Consider the following 19180-nt stretch of genomic DNA (forward strand, 5'->3'; position numbering starts at 1 on the left):
AAACCTGTTTCATTTACTTGTTTGAGCCAAAGCCTTGCCTGCACCCTCGGAGGCAGGTGGTTGATACAAAGCAATGTGCAGATCCCCAGGTATGGGACCATTTGCAGCCCTGGATCACTGCAAATGTCTGAGCACAGGGACGTTTTCCCGTGCCCTTCACAGTCCTTGCTGTGTTGGACTCCCGTGTGACTAAGAGAAACAAAAAGGGAAGGCAGCGTTGTCCAACCACACTGTGACTGCGTAATGTGGAAGGAAAACACTTAAAAGCCAGTGTCTCTTAAATGCCGAGTTCTGTCAGCATAGTAATGCTTTGAGACAAGTATTTTCAGTTGAGATGGCTAAAAAAGTGCATTTCCCTGAATTACTGGGGGTTTTTTAATTGATTTCAGATGGCCAAGAGGGATGAGGATTTGGGGATCTGGAGTGACCCACTCACAGTTCAGGGACCTCAGCAGTTCTGAACTCAGCCCATTAAGGCAGGACTAAGAGCACAAAAATTCACCCACATCTCCACGTCCAAGTGAAAGGGTTACTCCAAGAGCCAGACATTGTCAGTACACTGTGAGCACGGCAGAATCCGGTTTAGTCCCTTAACTTTTCCAATTGTAAAGGACAGAACAGTTTATAATCATTTTCCATTTTCAGAAGTCACTTCAAGAACCTAAATCTGTTTAAGCCCAAATTTTAATATACTAAAAATGGGGGGAGGGTATCTCTGGTGCCTCCTTCCCACAACTTAAAACACACCAGCTATTAAAGCAGCAAGACATTTAAATGACTATTCATTCTGATTTTTTTTTAAAGCAGTGCTAGGCTTTCACCTGTATCATTATTATGTAGGCAGTGACAGATGGCAATGGAAAAATATAAAATAACTCTTAGAGTATTAACTTTTTTCAGTACCGTATGTGTCAGATTCTTTAGCATAAATAAATGGCATTACACAGTCTCATTAAATCTATACATCTGTGTAGTAACTTGCAATTTATGGATATTTTCTGACACAATGTTCAAACCAACAGGTTTAGCTCACATGTTTCTTTTCTCACCATGCCATCTCCAAGTCACCAGAAAAGCAAACAAAAGCAACACTCTACACTAAATATTCCTGAAGAATTCTATGAGAAGATTTGCTATTCATCATGTACACATATTTAAGGGAATGAGAAAGGAAGAGGGTGGTGGGATCATGGAAGAAAGGGACTGGAGGGAGTTGGCAAGTAAAACACATAATTAGGTACTTAAAAATTTACATCTCTAATAAGTAAGGAATGTCTCCTCCAGTTAGATTAACACAATAACAACAGGGACACAAACACACACATTTTTTTCTATCACCCACAGAAACACAAAAAGCACCCACCACTTTTTCACCAGAGTACCCACGAGCACTGAGCAGATCCCCCCATTGACTGCTTCACCCCCACAGGCTGGGGACTGCAGGACTGAACCCCGAGCTGGTACAGCTCAGGCTGCTGAGGGGCTCACATCAGCCCCCAACAAGCCAAAAGCTGTTGCAAGTGGCTTTGAGCATTATTCCAGAGGAGTCAGGAAGTTAGAGACATAACAGATACATACACTGGAGCATCTGATACTTCCTCAGGAGAGACATGCAGCCTTTTCCCAAACATGCCCCATAAACTCAGCTACTCTGCGGAAACCAAGTGTCCAAGCACCACACAGAGCTGTGCACACAGACAATGATGGATGGCAGAACTAGTTCTGGCTTCTGCAGCCCAGGGGACTGGGGGGACACTGCACCCCCTGGGACACAGGGCCCTGAGGGGATGGGAGGAGAGGCCTGGCTTGTACACACCAACCTACTTCTGGGAGCATTCCCAGGCCCACCTTTATTCATCCTTGAGCAGGAGCTGGGCAGCTGTGGGGACCTCACAGCTGCTATAGTCTATCCAAGCTAAAAAGTCTCTTTTTGGTCAACAAGTTGTCTTAGGGAGCACTCCCTTTGACACAAGGGCCTGCTGGAACAGGATGCAGCACCTCTTACTGTTACTAAACATTCATTAAAGATGTCAACAACAGATAAAAATCCATAAACACGGCCACAGTCCCAGAACAAGAGGAGTACAGCAGCCCTGCAACATCAGCCCTGATGACTGTGTTTCAGTAGGTGCCTCCTTTTTCAACTCCTGTGCCAGCGCCTTTGGAGATGTTCTCCCAAGAGCTCCAATGGCTCTGGAGAGCTGTTCATTGAGTACATCAAGAAACACTCCTGCCTGAATGTCAAGTCACACCTTTGACAAACCCAAACCCAGGTGTGTGACACATTCCCATTGGAAAGATGAAATTTGTCATTAGCAACAACTCCTGCACGTCACCCTTTTGTCTGCTTGGGTAAAGGATCTGTTCGAGCTATTTACAGACTGGCTCTTTTCCTCTAGGAGGAGCTGGTATTTCTGCCTAAAATTAAGATGGCTTGACACTTCCTACGATGAGGCCCTGTTTTTCACTTGCTTTTCACTTTGCCAAAAACAAGTTAGGCTGAAATGTATACGCAATATTTAATTTTTTAATTTTTTTTTTTTTGGCGTGAAACTGCAAATCAAAACAGTTGAACTGACTTCAACAAACAGGTCAGAGAAACCACCATCATTGGTTCTTAGCGTTCAGGTCAGGTGATCCATGACCAGACAAAGTAACAAGGTCTGCTCTCCTATGGATTTGCACCCATAATCTCTTGCAAGCCTTCTTTCCTTGCAGGAATTCCAATTGGAGTACCTGCTGCCAAACAGAATGAGTAACATCCAAGTTCTACTCGCCTTTCCCCTCCCTAATGATGGTCATCAATCCCAAGAGAATGCCTGACCATGCAATTTCATCTCATGGGTACACTTCCATTGCATCAGTTCAAGAAAAGTGAGACCCAGAGACACAAAACATCACTGACATACCTTACTTTGGTTTTGAGGGTGGGTCATGTGCATTTAAAAATCACTACTCACTGCAACAAAAAGAAAGAAAAAAAAAAAGAAAGAAAAGGGGAAAGGAATTGACATCCTAAGGGGCTCACTAAAGCTCTTTAAAGTGCATAATTCCATCACCATACTGTACACAGCACATGATCTCTGAGGGGTAATTATCCATGGATTGGAAGCCAGTGTGAATATACACACAGTCAGTCAATACGATGTTGTGCTTGCCGCTGCTACTGCTTCTCTTCCTTTTTTTTTTTTTTTTAATCAATTTTAATTGTTGTGGATCTATTTCTGCTAATAAAAGAGAGTGAACTGATTCTGGTCGGATAGATTTCTGGATACGGAAAATGAGTGAGCAAAACATGTGAGAGTACTTACTGTATTACCAGAAATATTTATAAATGGCTCTTCCCTCCCTCAGCTGGCAGAATATCAAAGCAGTGAGGAAGCAGCAGGGATGGCTTCTGAAGGGATGGAGAAAGCAAAGGTCCACCCCTCCACCATCAACCTGGGAAAGCAAGGCCACAGAGCTCCGGCAGAAGCCCAGACTGGAACTGCTCTAACAGCAACATGTCCCCTCTTTCAAAGGGCAAACACTACTCTGAGAGCAAACTGTATTAGAAAGGAACACAAATGAGTCGCTGTGGGGAATATATAATGTATCTACTGGGTTGTGACAACACATGTACTGGATACCCAAGGTTTTTGTAACTTAAATGTGATTCCCAGGACTGTCAGTCATTCCAGCTGAGGACAATCATATTCTCTGAAGACTTGATGCCTCCACATACCAAGACCAACCTAGACTCTTCAGGCTTGACAGCACTGAAACCTTCCCTGTGAAACACAGCACTACCACAATGCATTCGTTACCTGCACTTATATCAGCGACATTAAAAACATGGAGACAAGCACATGTACCGGGGACACACAGAAAATCATCCCTATTCTTGCATGAGAACTTGGCTGAGAAAGGAAGAACGCTGCTACACGAGCTCCTCCAAGCAGGGTTTCTGCAGAGGTACAACTACACACACAGCTGTACTGGGACGGACATGTGCTTCTGCCTGTGTCACACCTGCACACAGACTAACCCTCTGGAAATGGATTAACCAAATACCCACACTGAACTCAGTCTAACATCATGAGTTGTTTCCACGTATCCCACTTGTGCAAAGGCCTGCAGGTGAGCTGTGGGCTGCAGAATGACCTGGGGGCAGAGGAGTCCCCCCCCCCCCCGGGCTGCTGCGCTCCCGGCTGTCCCTGTTTGCAGGGCTATGCCTGTTTGCAGCCGGGTGCCGGCGGGGCCGCGGGAGTGTCCCCTGCCTGCTCTCCATTCCCATCGGTGCAGAACTACAATGAGGTGCACCAATTCCCAAGTTAGCCTGTGCATGTGAAAACGCCTGGGGGGTCCTGATTCAGTGCAATACTTGAGCAATCACTGATCTTTAACGTTAAAGTCAACAGGACCTCGGTACATACATAGGTAATTACACGAATTCATCACTGGGCTGAGCAAGCATGTTCCAGCTCACAAAAGCAACGAAAGGACAACGTGCAGGAAGAACGAAAAGCCTTCAGGAAAGGATTAGTAGTGTCACAAGTTAAACATCTCCTCCCTGATGACATACAGGATCGGGTCAACTGTGCAGACAAGCGAGAACGCCGTAGCATGAAGTCAGAAATAGTAAAAGCCTGCTCAAACTACTGCCTGTAGTAGCTCTGCAGGTAACAAATGTGGAATACTTATGTCCAATAAGCAATAGTTTAATAGCTGTACTCTATGGAAGAGGTAGGAATTTTTCAGTGTTTAACTGCACATCATTGCAATTCCAGATCTCCTACTTGGCTGTTTTAACTTACCTAGCAGATTTAAGTGTAAGGAATAACAATAAACCTGTCTGTAATCAACATATGAAACCCTGCAACTCCTGCTTTACAGTTCTAAAAACTATAACCTAGGAGGGCTATAACCTAATAGTTATATGCTGTCATTAACTGTCTACACTGAATTACAGAAATAATGTGGAAGGACCTGAGTGGCAACTCCACCCCACTATTTTAAAAATAGATTGTTATCTATTTGGTGACAATATGAACACATTTCAGTTATATAGTACTGAGCAACCCAACACTACTTATGACCAATCTTGGGCTTTTAGAAAAAAAAGGCATTATTAAAAAAAATCATCTTAATCCACAGTAAATATACAAGTTTCTCAGATGATTATATCTTCTCATAAGTACAGGAGATATCAAGAATTTACAGTAGGTCATTTGAGTCCCCTCGCTTACAGCAGGCAGAAAGTAGTTCAGTACCTGCTGAAATAATTGCCGAGCAAGGAAAAGATAAAGATATAAAGCAAATTTATTGGCTGTCTGGCAGACTTTACATTCAATTTCCCCTTGTCACACTCTTATCAAGTGTATGTACCTGCACAATTCTAGTAGTGAAGGTTACGGTCAGAACCGTGTTAGATTCAACCACCCCCGTGCCCAGTTGGATCTGAGGGGTTCGGGAAGGCGCTGTGGGTACTCTCAGGGAGGACATATAATTTTATATATCACATGCCACACTTCATTTACCTACTCTCATGTGCTCGGTGGATCCATTGACTTCCTTTAATGTTCTGGAACATTCACAACCACCATTACCTGTGCATATATGCTAAAGAGTCTTTGCAGACAGTGACTTGTTCATAAAGCAATGCCTCGTTTTCTACTCTGTTGCCAAGTTTCTGGCCTGGGGCTTTGGGATCGTTTGCTTCCTTAAAGATACCATCAACATGGGATTCTCACTCAAGGGCAAAAATAAAGCACCTACTATGAGGCAGAGCCTAAGATGCTTAAAGCTTGGGGATTTATTTTAGGCAGCTGCACCCCACACACATGGAGGTGGAATATTCCAGTCTCCAACTTTCAGTTCTGGTGGGAGACATAAGGAAAACAGAGTTTCTGCAGTCACTACCGAAGACAAAAAGAAATAATCATATGGGTCAAACCAACAGAAATGTTCCTTTTGCTATGAAAATCATTTGAGTTGACTTGAGGCATTTATTTGAATAAAAAGAAAATAAAACATTTCTAAGTTGTATAACCTTCCCCTTTAAGTGCTGGCCCTTTTGAGTTGAAAAACATGATTTTGAAACAAACATGGAAATGTTTTCTGCATTCAAACATTAAAAGCCATTACAGTGTCACTGAAGTGTCTTCTGCCCCAACATTTTCATCTAACTTGACTCAAATTTCATTCTGGTCCTGCTTACAAGCTGCCTTTTTCAACAAATTTATTACTTGTCATTTCCACCTAGTGGTTTCCACAGCAAGCTCGTTCCCAGTAAACCAGTCTCAAGCCAGTCTTCTGAATCAGGAACTAAGGAAGCATTGAACTCATTTAAATTATGAATTTCTGAAACAGGCATTGTTTAAAACTAAAGGCACAATTTTTTAAAAATTGAAAAAATTAAAAAAGCAAACATTTGAAATCTCTATATGTGCTTAACTGTATGATGGCAGTTACATAATATTTTGGGGAGTGTTACAGCTAAACCTCCTGTGCCTTTCTTCAGCACAGAGGGTTAATTCAGAATCCCTCCCTGTGTTCCTGGTTACACAGTCACAATGGGGACAAAGGAACTCTGCAGTCATTACACCTCCCTGGGTCCTGGAGCTGTATCTCTGCTGCATCTGGAACTGATCCACCTGAAAATTAACCTGAGGTGGGAAGGGGGCTGCTGATGGAATTACAAGGGTGGGAATAAACAGAAAGGGGTAATAGTGGCTGGATGTGTCTGTGTGAGCAGTGCTGTCCCCAAATGCCAGGCACAGGCTCCACAAGGCCCCAGCTTTCCTCCGCCACATGCTCTTTCTGCCCACCAGGTACAAGTCTGGGTTCAGCTCTATCTCTGCTCCCAAACATGGGTGAGACCAGGGAAGTCAGTTTGACTTGTGCCTTGCTGAATTTATAAATCCCTTCACTTCTCTGGGTCCTAAACTTCCACTCAAGATCAGTTAAGGCACTTTCATAAATCTTACTTGGCATCTAGTTGCATCCTTAGGTGCCTAAACACATGTTTAAACAGGAATTGAAATCTCTTTGCAACTCAGTTCATCTAAAAAATAGAGGGTGTAATTCTTTACCTTATGAGGGTTCAGTGACAATAAATTGATTAATATTGGAGATTAATGTTCACGTGCTGAAGTCAATGGAAGCAGAAACAAATCCTAATTCAGCATGACATAGACTGCTTACAGGAGTCCTGGCATTTGTAAAGCCAGTGCCTTCTCCATCAGGGACAAGACACATCTGCTTGCAAAGAAACTTGCACAATTTTCACTCCATATATTTTGGCTCAGGCTAGAAGTAGCAGTCTGCCTCTTTTATGAGCCCTTCAGAAAAAAATATCTCCCTACAGCCTTTGAATTACCTACTGTTGGGTTCAATGAATTTAATGCAGAAAAACTTGGAACATAAATTCAAGCAACAACTGATGTATAACACGGGCTGCGAGGAAGAGAAAGGCAGGGAGGTCTCGGTGTAAGTTTGCACAAAAGAGAAACTGTTCGAGCGAGTGGGAAGAAATTTCTAACGCTAATGTCTTATAACATGACCCCATGTCAGTTGAGATGTCTTTCACAAAGACCACATCATGTGCTGTTGATTCCATGATTCACTATTTCCCATGTTAAAAGTATGGCTTGATCCTATACTAAGAAAGAGAAATTATTTTGCTTCACTACTCTATTTTTTTCTTTTATTGCAAACAGAATTTGTTAATTAAAAAACACGGCATCTGGATGTGAATGTAAAGCAAAATAGGTAATTAATAGTAATTTGGAAAGTAAAAGTAACAACATCTGCTAAAACAGAATCTACTTGAAGAGACAGGGAACAAAATCTTATATAATATTGAATACATTTTACCCTCTCCCTCTATAAACACAGCCCAGGACTAGTGCTGGCTTTAAAGAGGGGTTGCATTATAGGGAAAACATCAAGGCTGACATTGTGAAAGTCATAAAGACGAAGGGGACCCTGATTCAAGTGGAATGAAGAACCTCTACCTGCCTTTGGAGTCTGCCAGATGCTTGGAGCACTTACTCAGGTTGACTAAGTCCAAGCTCTCCGTGGCACTGCTACAGCCTCTGCCTTCTAAGCTGGCAAAGGGTGTTGATCACGCATCTGTTTTCATCACAAATTCCATCTGGATTTCAGAATTCCCAATTTAGATCTCATCAAAACTCGCACACATCTGCGGAGAGCTTTGATTTCTAGACACCAAAGGCTTCCAGTGGGAAAAAAGCTGCTCTGAATAGTTTCCCACCCACTCTCGCAGCAAGACTGATAACAGTGCGTTTGTGCCAGTGCTTCTGGATAGAAGAGGTGCACACACACACATATATAAATGTGCTTCTGCTGCTGAAGCAATGCTCTCTTCTTTGCTTGAGTTTGGATGTCCTTGATTGAAAAACATCCCAGCAGCCTGAACTCCTCAGAACGCTGGCTGCTCTGAGCCCAGCAGCACAGGTTTTAATGATGAAATGTCTATGCTGGTGGTTTTTGTTTCTGTTGTATCTTTAACTGTGGGCTGGAGAATTTAGGTGCAGGAAAGAACAGGGATGTCAGCTGGATATCAAACAACACCAGTGACTGGTCAGTGATCAAGCAAACAGCAGGACTAAATGGAACAGATTTCACTCAGAGGTTATCAATTTTTCAAAATACTTCACTTGACCGTTCCTTAAACAGATTAAATGACACATTCCCAGCAAAACACAAAGCAGAAAACGGGATTGTTATCCTCCTAATTGTCCTCTTTTTGTAAGGAAGGGTGGGCAAACTTTCAAAACTTTCAACCTTCTTAAAAAGACAGCGAGCTTTCTGCATTCCTGACCTTTCCCTTGCAGAGGGAATGCTGATTTCTTGCTGAGCTACAGCTCTGCTCATCCTTGCCAAAGCTAAGATGTACACGAGCTGGCTTACCCTTGTTTCCACTGGCTGCGGGAGCACTCCAGAGAGGCTGTGTGCCCTACTGCCTTCAGCACCCAGCCAAGCAACGTGATATGCTTCAGAACCTTATATAGCACTTTGAGAGCTGTATAGAGGAGCTCCAAACAGAATGACATAGAGGGTAGTGGTGCAGGGAAGTTGAGAAATGTCTTCTACTTTTGCTCTCAAGCGGATCAAATGGTCAGTTCCAAAGTGGGCCATGATCAACTCCCTAAATTTTTGGAGGCAGAAGTTAGCTGAAAGACTAGAATAACACAGAGTAGGAGGGGAAAGTGGATGTGTTCGCCCACAGACAAAAAAAGAAGGTTTATTCAAGCATTGCAGTATGACAATCATGCAATGCAAACGCCCCAGTGAAGGGAAAATGTGCAGTCTGTACTGGAGACCCGAGGTTTCAGCATTCCCAAGGCAGGGCAGACAACTGCAGCATTTGGGAGTGGCCTTTGGCCATGTCATTTCTCCCAGTGAGCCCAACAGGAAACACTTATGTTGAACAACTACTTCTAAATAACCAAGTTACTGCTTGAATATCAAAGCTTGTGCCTACAGATCCTAAACAGTGCCAGGGTCCCTTCCTGCAAGGTACTGTTTTACCCAGCGTGAGGAAAAGCTGAGACAGCAAAAAGTCAGGAGGTCTGTACCTGCAGTGCTCACTCATCTCTCCTGTTATGTACTGTACTGCCTAAAACATGTCAAGTCATAGCCACTACTATGGCTAATAAACAAAAAGAGATCAGAGTTTCATTTTACAATCATTGCAGCGCAGATCTGGGGTGCTCTCTATCAATATCAGCACAGACAGACTGCATCTCCAGGCCCAAGGAGAAGAGAATTTGGCCCAAGATATTAAAGGGTTATTTTAAGGAATGCTTTTCTCTCTCTCTCACTCTCCATTTGTTTGTTTTGGAATTGATACCAGGAAAAAAAAAATGTAACTAGGAAACAGAATACATAACCGCCTGAGGTGATGTACAAGAAGTTTCTTCGCATTCTCTGACTTTTTCCTGGTTAAAACCAGTTTGCCTGGGGATGGGCCAGCTCAGTTTCGGCTTCTCCTGCTTTCCCAGCATTCCACAGAATAGCATGACCTTCATTAACTCAACACAGCAACTGGATCCAGCTAACAAAATCCAACACATGTAGGCACTTGTCCCCCTCGTCCTCAAGGGTTGAGAAACAAGGATACAGTTGTTCCAAAACTGGCCTTGCCATTTCCAATCCTTATCCTCACACAACAGATGCTATCAGGACTGCTCGCTGCCGGTCAAAGGCTGCAGCAGCTTCTCTGCACCCTTTCTGCTCGCTGGGTTAACACCCAGCTGCTTTCTTAAGGAACTATGGATATTGTGATGGAGCTTCACAAAAAACAGTTTAAAAGAAATTACAAATAATTAGTAGCCAGGGCTCTATACTTATGATAGTGGGTGTCGGTGCATTTGTTCCTGAGAATATGGACTAGTCCCAATTTCAAAAAACCCCAAAACCCAAGAAATGAAGTAACAACAGAAAACCTCAGAATTGTAGCAATCTGGACGTGGTTTGATGGGTTAGGGGGTGTGGGGGAAGGAAAGATCTAGTCAGCCTGCACAAATACATATCTGAAGATGCAACAGAGATAGTGGGAAACGCACTGAAAATAACAGACTGGCCTGTTTTTTCGTTATTTATTCAAACTTTTCATGTTTTCCGTGGAAATTCCACTTCAAAAAAATCCAGTAGCTATGGGCAGCAGAGAGCAGGACACTATTATGAGCTAAAATAAAGCAAGCTCTCTATCATTCACACGCAGGACCAGCACTCACAAGCCCAGACTTGGCAGTGGCAGGTCTTACATATGGCTACACCCCACTACCTTCAGTCTTTCTGTATTGACAGGTTAGTGATCTAGAGAAGCTTCAGATGTAGTAACTCCAATATTTGACTCTGTACCTCATCGAGGACAGAGAACTGCAGTACAGAGAGGCACTGCATCATTTTATTCACTATGCTGTTTGTCAGGCTGGGCTACCACTTGTGACAACCTCACAAACACTAAATTGGATGTTAATCCACAAAGATTCCTTCAGTGAAACCAGCCCTTTGCAAAGCAGCTGTGCTGTTTAGCTACAGATCCAGAGGCACACACTGAAGACTCAAAGCCTAAAGCCACTGTGAAACAATTGAGTAGATGAGTATCTGCTTTAACTGAGACAGAACTAAAGGCAGTGGGGTGTGATGCTTGTGTGGTCACTTCCTCGAGGAGATGAAAACTGGCACCCGTCCTACTCAGCGAGGTGTTCTTCCATGTAAGAACTAGGAAGACCCTTGACATATTTCTGACCATGATGTAACTCTATGCCCTTTCCAGACTGCAACCCTTTTCCCCATTCCTTAAAAATCTCAGACAACTCCATAAATTCCAAAGACTAGGTAACCAGAATGGAGATAGGCAGTGGGAGATGAGGAGGAATAAGGCTGAGTGAAGTGTTGCGTAAGCAGTGTTAGTGTTTCAGTGGGGTTGGTTAGTTTAGTTTGTCATATTGGCAAAGTAAGCAGAGGAAAGTGAAAGTGTTTCATATTTATAAAGGTCCATAAACACTTCTCAGCACTTTGCTGCCCAGTAAGGATTCCAGGTACCACAGTAATACCAGAAGGAATAATGCATTATCAAGTTTGTACGCACAGCAGTTGCTGTATCATTCGAGCAAACGGAGAAGTCTGTCATTTTTATCCCCAGTTTAGTCTCGGACACGATCATCTGGTGATGTGTGTATTTAACCAAACTCCTCACTCTAGAGCACATAAGCTCCACTAGCAGACAGCACTCTGGATGCTGCTACAAAGATCATTACTGTTATGGGCATATAGTATATCAAAACAACCACTGCAATTAAAGTAACCAACGGGAGAGGTGTCCTCGCCATCCTGAAATTCCAGAATGGTTTTGTGCATGCATTCCCGTCTGTCTTGGTCCTTTCTCCATGGTGAGTTTAACCATCACCTCACCATTTACTGCTGTGAGGGCAAATTTACGCCACCTAGTTTTACACATCTAACAGCTATTTATCCAAGTCCCTGCTAGCACTGTCTAGGCTCCCTGTGAAGTCAATCCAAATAAATAAGCATCTCCGGAGGGCAAATAATTTCAACCCACCTGTTCTGTGAGATGATGTTTTCTGGAGGAGCCTACAGAACAAGATGAAACAACCAGTTTGGACTAGATCTCTCTCCTCTGCAAGGTTCATGTTCCTCGAAATGAACTCCACGTGGATAGCACTATTCAGTGCAGAACTTCATAGGTCCTTACACAGAAGCTGGAAAATCTTTTACCATCCATTTAAGCTGAAACCATTTACTACTAAAAGAACAGTCCTAAATCATCCTCAGAACAAATCATGCTCACTAGATATCAAGCAAAGCTTGCTATTCCTTCCCAGTTTTGGGAGGGATGCTCAGACTACCATCACCTCCTGTCTATTTTCTTGCCTGTTTTGTCCCTTCAAAAATCCTAAAATTAAATGGTTTGTCCATGCCTCCATTTCCATGTTTTACATATGGCGTTCAAGTCAAGTTCCTACAGTATTATAGGTCCTGTTTGGATTTGATAGTTTTAGTCAGAGTATTTTATGTCACTGGGATTTCTTATACCAAATTCCCTTTTACAGATTAATTTGTGGCAGAAAAAAAATATTGTACTTATCTTAATTACTTTATTGATTCTTGGAAAAAGAAATACAGACTCAACTGGGAAGAAGGAAAGATAACGTGCACTTGTCTTCCACATACGGTCAAAATCCTTCCATTGATGATGGTTTTAATAATGCCCAAGATTTACTCTTCTGTTCCTCAGTGATAAAAAACAGACCCTTTTCTTTCCCCTATTCCCATGTGAGAAACAGCAAGAGGGAAAAAGACATGGAGAGACACACTGACCTATGGAAGCTTTCATAATCTACAACTTTACACTGAGGTTACAAGCATTCACACAAAGCACTGCATGGGGAGACAGAACCTACTGTTAAGTCCCCGTGAAATGACGAATGGAAAATGAAGGGAGTGGGATGGTTTGAGAAGTCCAGAGAACAGCAGGATTCAGACACATTAAGATCAGAAGAGATTGTCACAATCTCCTGATCTGACCTCTCTACCCACAGAGCTTTTCCTCTCAACGCCTGCACAGAAGCCACAGCTTGTTGGCTGTTCCCTTTCCCTAAAGCACTGACGCTCTCTCCGCAAGGGACAGGGACAGGGAGTTTAAGGGTTTCTGATCCACTTCTTCCACTCCCTTGTAAACAACAGGCACATTAAGTACAACAGCTCTTTTGGGGACAGTCCTGAACCCTAACGCTGTGACCAATGTAATTAACTCAGGACTCACTACAGGCATGTCGTGATCTGCCCTGAAAATACCACGACACACAGCTGCACTGGGCCATCCATCAGGCAAAGTCTGCCTTCCCGTCAAGCTTCCAGCCAGGACGCTGAGCAAGGCCCGGTTTAATCCCAGGTTATGAGCATGCACGAAAGCACACTGCTGGAAAAGAGCGGATTAACAGAAGCTGGAGTTCCTCCTCACTCCACAAGTACTGCTAGGGCAGAAGTCCTGCAAGCTGACTCACACAGTTCCCCACCCTCCCTGAACGGAGCAATCTTGGTGAAGAGACCTATAAACTGAGACAGAAAAGAAACCCTATGGGTTTGCTGAGAGGGGAAAACCAAAATAAATAAAAAGACAGAAAAAAGATCCTAAAGAAACACGTTTGGATATTTTCTAGGACTTTTTTTTTTTTAAGTAATAGAGAAAAATCACTTATTTAAATTTAAAAGACTCTTATTAAGTAATTTTTATAAAAGCTAGTTAGAGAGCTGTACTGACCATGTTCTAAACCAGATCAGCAAACTTGAAAATTAGAAAAATAAAAAGATCCTCTTGCAGAAAATGCTGTCTTTTGGTTTTTAAACTCTGGCTTTTCACAGCTCCAGGCTTTCTTCCAATTTTTGAAGTCTAGCCTGGTCCCACATAATTCAACCAAAAGAAGAGGCAGTGCACAGCTGTGGTAGCAAGGATGTGAGAACATGCAGGTAAGGGATGAGGGTCCTGTCCTGTCCTCTCCCTGTTGTCAGGAATGGAACAACAGCATGGCAATACCACACCAGCCTGGGTCCTGATCTGAGGGATGGAAAAAATAATCACTTCTTCCTACAGTGAAACTGCAAAGGATCAACAGGTTTTCTGTGCTATTTAAGGGAATAATAAAATTTAAAAAAAAAAGATTATTTGGCTTTTATTAAGAACGGCTGTGCTCAGGTTAGAGGTTATTCTAATAGGCATTATCACCAGTGGTTTGAGTTCTTTGGTTGCTGCCTGAGTAGAGCTGGAAAACAGATTTGTACTCCCTGCAATAAATTATTGACTGCTATGATTCTCAGGAAGGCCAAGGTGTGGTCCTTGCTGGCAGGTGAGAGGATGTTTGTTTGCCAGCCTTTCCCCCAACCGGAGGAAAGGTGCTCATAAAACAAAATTGCAGAAAGAAAGCCAAAAGCAAGAGCCAGGATTTCCCTAAGTGACTTTTTGGTGTTCAGTGGACATGCACATTTTGACCACACTGAACCACCAAAGATATATCAGAGCACAAAGGCACCCCACACAGAAAACTGGGGTCATGTGGGTCCGTATTGAAGTGCACAGACAGCTGACATCTTGTTCTTCGGAGCCAGGAGAAAACGCGACCGGGAAGGCAGAAAGCACAGAGCACACACACACCACGCAGACCAACCCCAGCGAGGCAGGAAGGCCCCTGGGATGTGCACCAGCCCACTGCTAACAGCCACTAAAGGACATTCATGTCCCGCATTCAGGGGGGATTTAATTAACTACCCACTCAACACCCGCCCTGGAGGCAAGCAGGGAAAGATGCTCACCCCTTCCTTGCCGAGGGAAGTCAAAGGAAACAGAAAGGTGAAGTGGCTCGCTTAAGCCTGTTCCAGGAGCCAGATTTCACCACCTCCCTCCTCCCAACCCAGCTCTCATTCCTGCAGACCCCACCACCCCTCAGGTCTGCTCCAGGTGGGCAGATAACTCACATGTGCTTCATACCACAGAGGAGGAAAAGTCACAGACAAAAGTGACTCAAGGATTCAAAGATTTGGTGCGATTTATAACCAGCACCATGGGAAGGGTGGAGGTTGATAATATTTGAAAGCAAGCAAGTAAAAGCATAAAATCGGGACTGAAGCTGAGGTGCTGTGCTAAACATGACAACCTGACTGCAATCAGCAACTCCTTTCACACTTCTCCAGTGCCCCCAGAAGCCTTCAGATACAAGGCAATTCAGATTTCATTCATGAATCCATGGTACTATACCAGTTCACATCTCAGCACCCTTTTTACTCGTTTGTCCTCCTTGCAAAAGCCCAACTTTATCAATGGTATCATTCCTTAGGGCACTGCCAGTACAAAACCCCAGGGGATGTAAAATTAAATGCCTGGTGTCCTTAAATCTTGTAAAGTTTATTTTCTAGGTGTTTTGGTTGCTGAAAGCTTCAACGACATCAGGCTGTTCAGAGTTATCCCTTGTGGGTGTTTTCATCATTGACCTCCTATTCTAAAACACAACTGCTAATTCCTCCTAGTTAGACATAGGAAATTTTAATAAACCTGACAGCTCTATCTCATGTCATTATAAAGTAATGTCCCTTGCTAACTGCTGATTGTAAAAAGTTGGACTTGAAAATAAATTGTAGGCTCTGCAAACAGAAAGATACCATGCCTAGACTTACAGCAGTTAGTACAAAAACTCCCAGGTGAAGCGCTCTATGGGCAGAAGCTCTGAAAAAAAGCACACTCAAGAGCCCTGAAGTTACAGGCTAATTTCAGTATTTGGTGAATCTTAAAATAAAGCCTCCATGTAAGCCTTTTTAGGATTGTGGCCCTCACTTGTTTCTAACTGAAGAAATGAAAACTATCATTACATAGCTCTGGAAAAGGCTTATTCCCAAATAGATCCTATTTACAGGCCAAATTCTACCCTCTCATGTTTACACGCAACTCCCATAAAAAAAAATTAAATACCATCCCCTGAAGATCACGGGATCGTGCCCACAGGTTCCCAAGCAAGCTCAGCTTGGCCAGAGCAGCTCTGCAGCAGTTCCCAGTTCCTCTGAGCAGCATCTGTTGCTCTCCTGCCCTCATGGGCACCGGGACACAGCTGCACTGCCCATGAGCTGCCCTGGGCGGGGAGGGTCGATACTCAAAACCTGTGATGTCGGGGTGCAGGGCTGGCCCTCCCTACCTCTACACAGCAGCTAATTTGGAGCCAGCCCAGAAGCTGCATTCCCACCTCTGACTACACTGTAGGTGCACCGAGAGGAGCACAACAACCCCAAATTCTTTTGAAAAACTAGTGCTTAAAGTCTAATTTCAAAGACAAACTTTTTCCCCTACCACAGGCCTGACAAATTTACCCTTACAGAAGCATGAGTTTCCACAGATATAAGAAAGGTGCTGCACTTCAGCTCATTTAAGAGTTGAGGCTTTCAAGATCACTGGCATTTTCCCTGTCTCCTGGAAAACACCACCTCAGCCATACCTTGGTGGGCCAACACAAGGGCACGTCAAATTTTTAAATCAAAATCACCACCTCTCAGGACGACGGAGTGCAGCATTTCTCATGAAAATAATTTTCAGTGTCTTTTGATAAAAACCCTACTTTTTTGTTTCTTTGTTTGTTTCAATGTTCCCTGTGAGTAAATCTGCCTGGCAGCCCCCTCCCTCCCTCCCCACGATGCTGCTGAATTTCGATTGCGTGGGGAAGCCGGGATGGCTGTTAACCTCTGTATGTCGGGTCAGCATCACAACAACATGCTCCTCCAGCAATCCTACACCTCCTGTCACAGCATTCCTCTACCTCCGCTTGTTTTTCCAAGTTTAATTAAAATCTGCTGCATTTTTTCCCTGTCTGCTCTGAGGGGTTGAGCAGCTCAGCCTTGTTTCTGCTTCTGGAAAGCAGCAGGAGCAGAGGGGTTAACGCTCTGTATTCAGAACAAAAACCACAGCGCTGAGGCAGATCTGCACTCATCCAATCCATTCCCTGACAAAACTTGTTGCTAGTCCTGTCTGCACCATCCTAGATCTCCCAGGTTTCACTGGCCTCTAGCCAAAAGTGTCGTTTTACTCTCATAATGAAGGGGGCCAGAAGGATTTATCTTTCCCAACCTCTCCCTACATTATGTCCATCCCTGCAGAGCAATCTTCTTGTTTTTCCACATTTTCTTGCAGTCTGAAACCCTCCCAAGGGCATATCCCCAAGGATCTGCTGAGATGGAAGGCTTCTCAGCTTACAGCTTCTGCCTACAGTGCTGTATTTAGCCCATTAAAAATCCCAATAAGGTTACACATAAAAGCTCCTTCAAAGTTTTGGCCCTGACACTTTACTCCTCACCTTCTAAATCAAGTTATGCCCTATTTGAAAATCTTCAGAAATTGTTCGGAGGAGTGAATGACCTATTCTGAGGCTTTAAAATTAGATCAAAAGTATAAAGTTGCTTCCTCCCAAGCCACTGTATTACTAAACAAGGAAACGGTCACACAATAAAATTTCCACAAGAAGAATGGAGCCTGTAAAGTGAAGCTGTCACAGGTGAAGTAGGAAAAAAAAAAAGGAAAAAAGAAAAAGTGAAGACTGATGCTGCAGTATTTATTAAGATCCTAAGAGCTAATTCAACAATATACATAATACAGTTCCCATCTTTCAACTTGCATCAGGATCTGCCCCCCCCCCAAAACAACCACCCCTCCAAAACACCAAATCTCCAGGTTCAAACATTTTCCCCAGGCACTAAGTGCAGGCTGAGAGACTCGGGTTAAGGGGGAGATGCCAATTTTGCCCTCACCTGCTTGAGCAGTCTGCTACTCTGCCGAAGTCAGGGCATTACAGACTAGTAAGTATAAAGTCTGCCCATTGGGTCCCTCCTTTCCCCTTCCAGTCTCTTTTCTCCCTACAACACATGACCAAGTTAGTCCCAATATTCCCACTGACTCATGAAAGCCCTCACAAAGCACAGAAAGCACACCTGAAAAGCAACCAAAAAAATCCAGCTCTGTGTAAAGATACGATAGGTTTCTCTGAAAAGATTTATTTTCCTGGGCCTGGAAGAACAATTTAAGGTTAAATTGCTCCTGGCCCATGAAGAAAACTCACCAATAAAAGATCTGCAGCTGGAACTTAACAAATAATCCCACTGATGAGGCACAAATACCTGTTCTTTTAAGGTGGCTGTTATGACTCCCCTGGCTCAGTCACTATCACAGTTGGAGTAGAAATCTCCCTTAATTTTGGGTAAAGTGAGCAAATGCAAATCTGAAAGCCTGAGAAGGATCCTGAAGCCACAAGGCACGATTTTTACACACTAATTGCCGATAAAACCACACTTAAGGAAAGAATGAACTTTAGTAGCACATCCATTGTTCCCCATTGACATGGTCTACTGAAGGGAATCTCAACTAGATCAAGCCTGCCTTGAGTTTTACTTTGTGTTTTGATTCCAGCTTTGATAAGGTCACACCTTAGAAGAGCCATGCACAGTGTAACAGATGGGAATAAAGCTTTCAGCTACTCCCAGACTCCGCTAATAGCATTTCCAAGAGAAGAAAAATCAAATTTTTTTATATCTATATAAATAGGTACGGGTTTTCAAGTTACTTTGGCTCCCACCTCATCCCACCAACCCACACAGGGATGATTCTGCTGCAGTGGAGGCTGTGACAGCTGAGAGTGCTGGGGCAAATACCCACTCAGGCAGGAGGAGCACCCGCAAATGCCTCCCCAAGGAGCACAACCCTGCCGAGCCAGTCCTCAGGGAAGTGGCTCCAACCATGAGCTCCGAAAACCACCCGGGTCCCTAAACCCAACCTACTCCCAACACTGTCAAAGACCAGGTTATGCTCAGACATTCCCTCCTGAACAAGCCAGCCATCCTCCACTGCTCTCCACTCCTAGCACCAACCTCACACTCTGAATTCACCTCTCTGAAGCCTCAGACCCCCTTCCTTCAGTACCCTTCCTGCTGCCAGCTTGGGATCCAATCCTTCTTGGCTGTCACTGCTAAGACAGCAAAGGTGTCAACTACAGGCTATACTACAGAATTTTAAAAAATAAAATATAAAGAAAACATAAAATAGTGAGGTAATGGTGACCTAATTTCCTAGACTGGTTGTCTGCTAACCACAACTTTAAGGTTTCAGAGACTTTGGCTCACT

The 19180-nt window shown here is 43.6% G+C and overlaps 1 protein-coding gene across 7 annotated transcripts in view; it reads right to left on the minus strand.

Annotated features, from left to right (window-relative positions):
• IKZF2 (IKAROS family zinc finger 2) overlaps window positions 1-19180 on the minus strand; it is a 119487-nt gene that overhangs the window by 66591 nt on the left and 33716 nt on the right. The window lies entirely within an intron of this gene.

Source organism: Corapipo altera, unplaced genomic scaffold (genome assembly GCF_003945725.1).
Source record: "Corapipo altera isolate COAL_440 unplaced genomic scaffold, ASM394572v1 45, whole genome shotgun sequence".
Classification (NCBI taxonomy): domain Eukaryota; kingdom Metazoa; phylum Chordata; class Aves; order Passeriformes; family Pipridae; genus Corapipo; species Corapipo altera.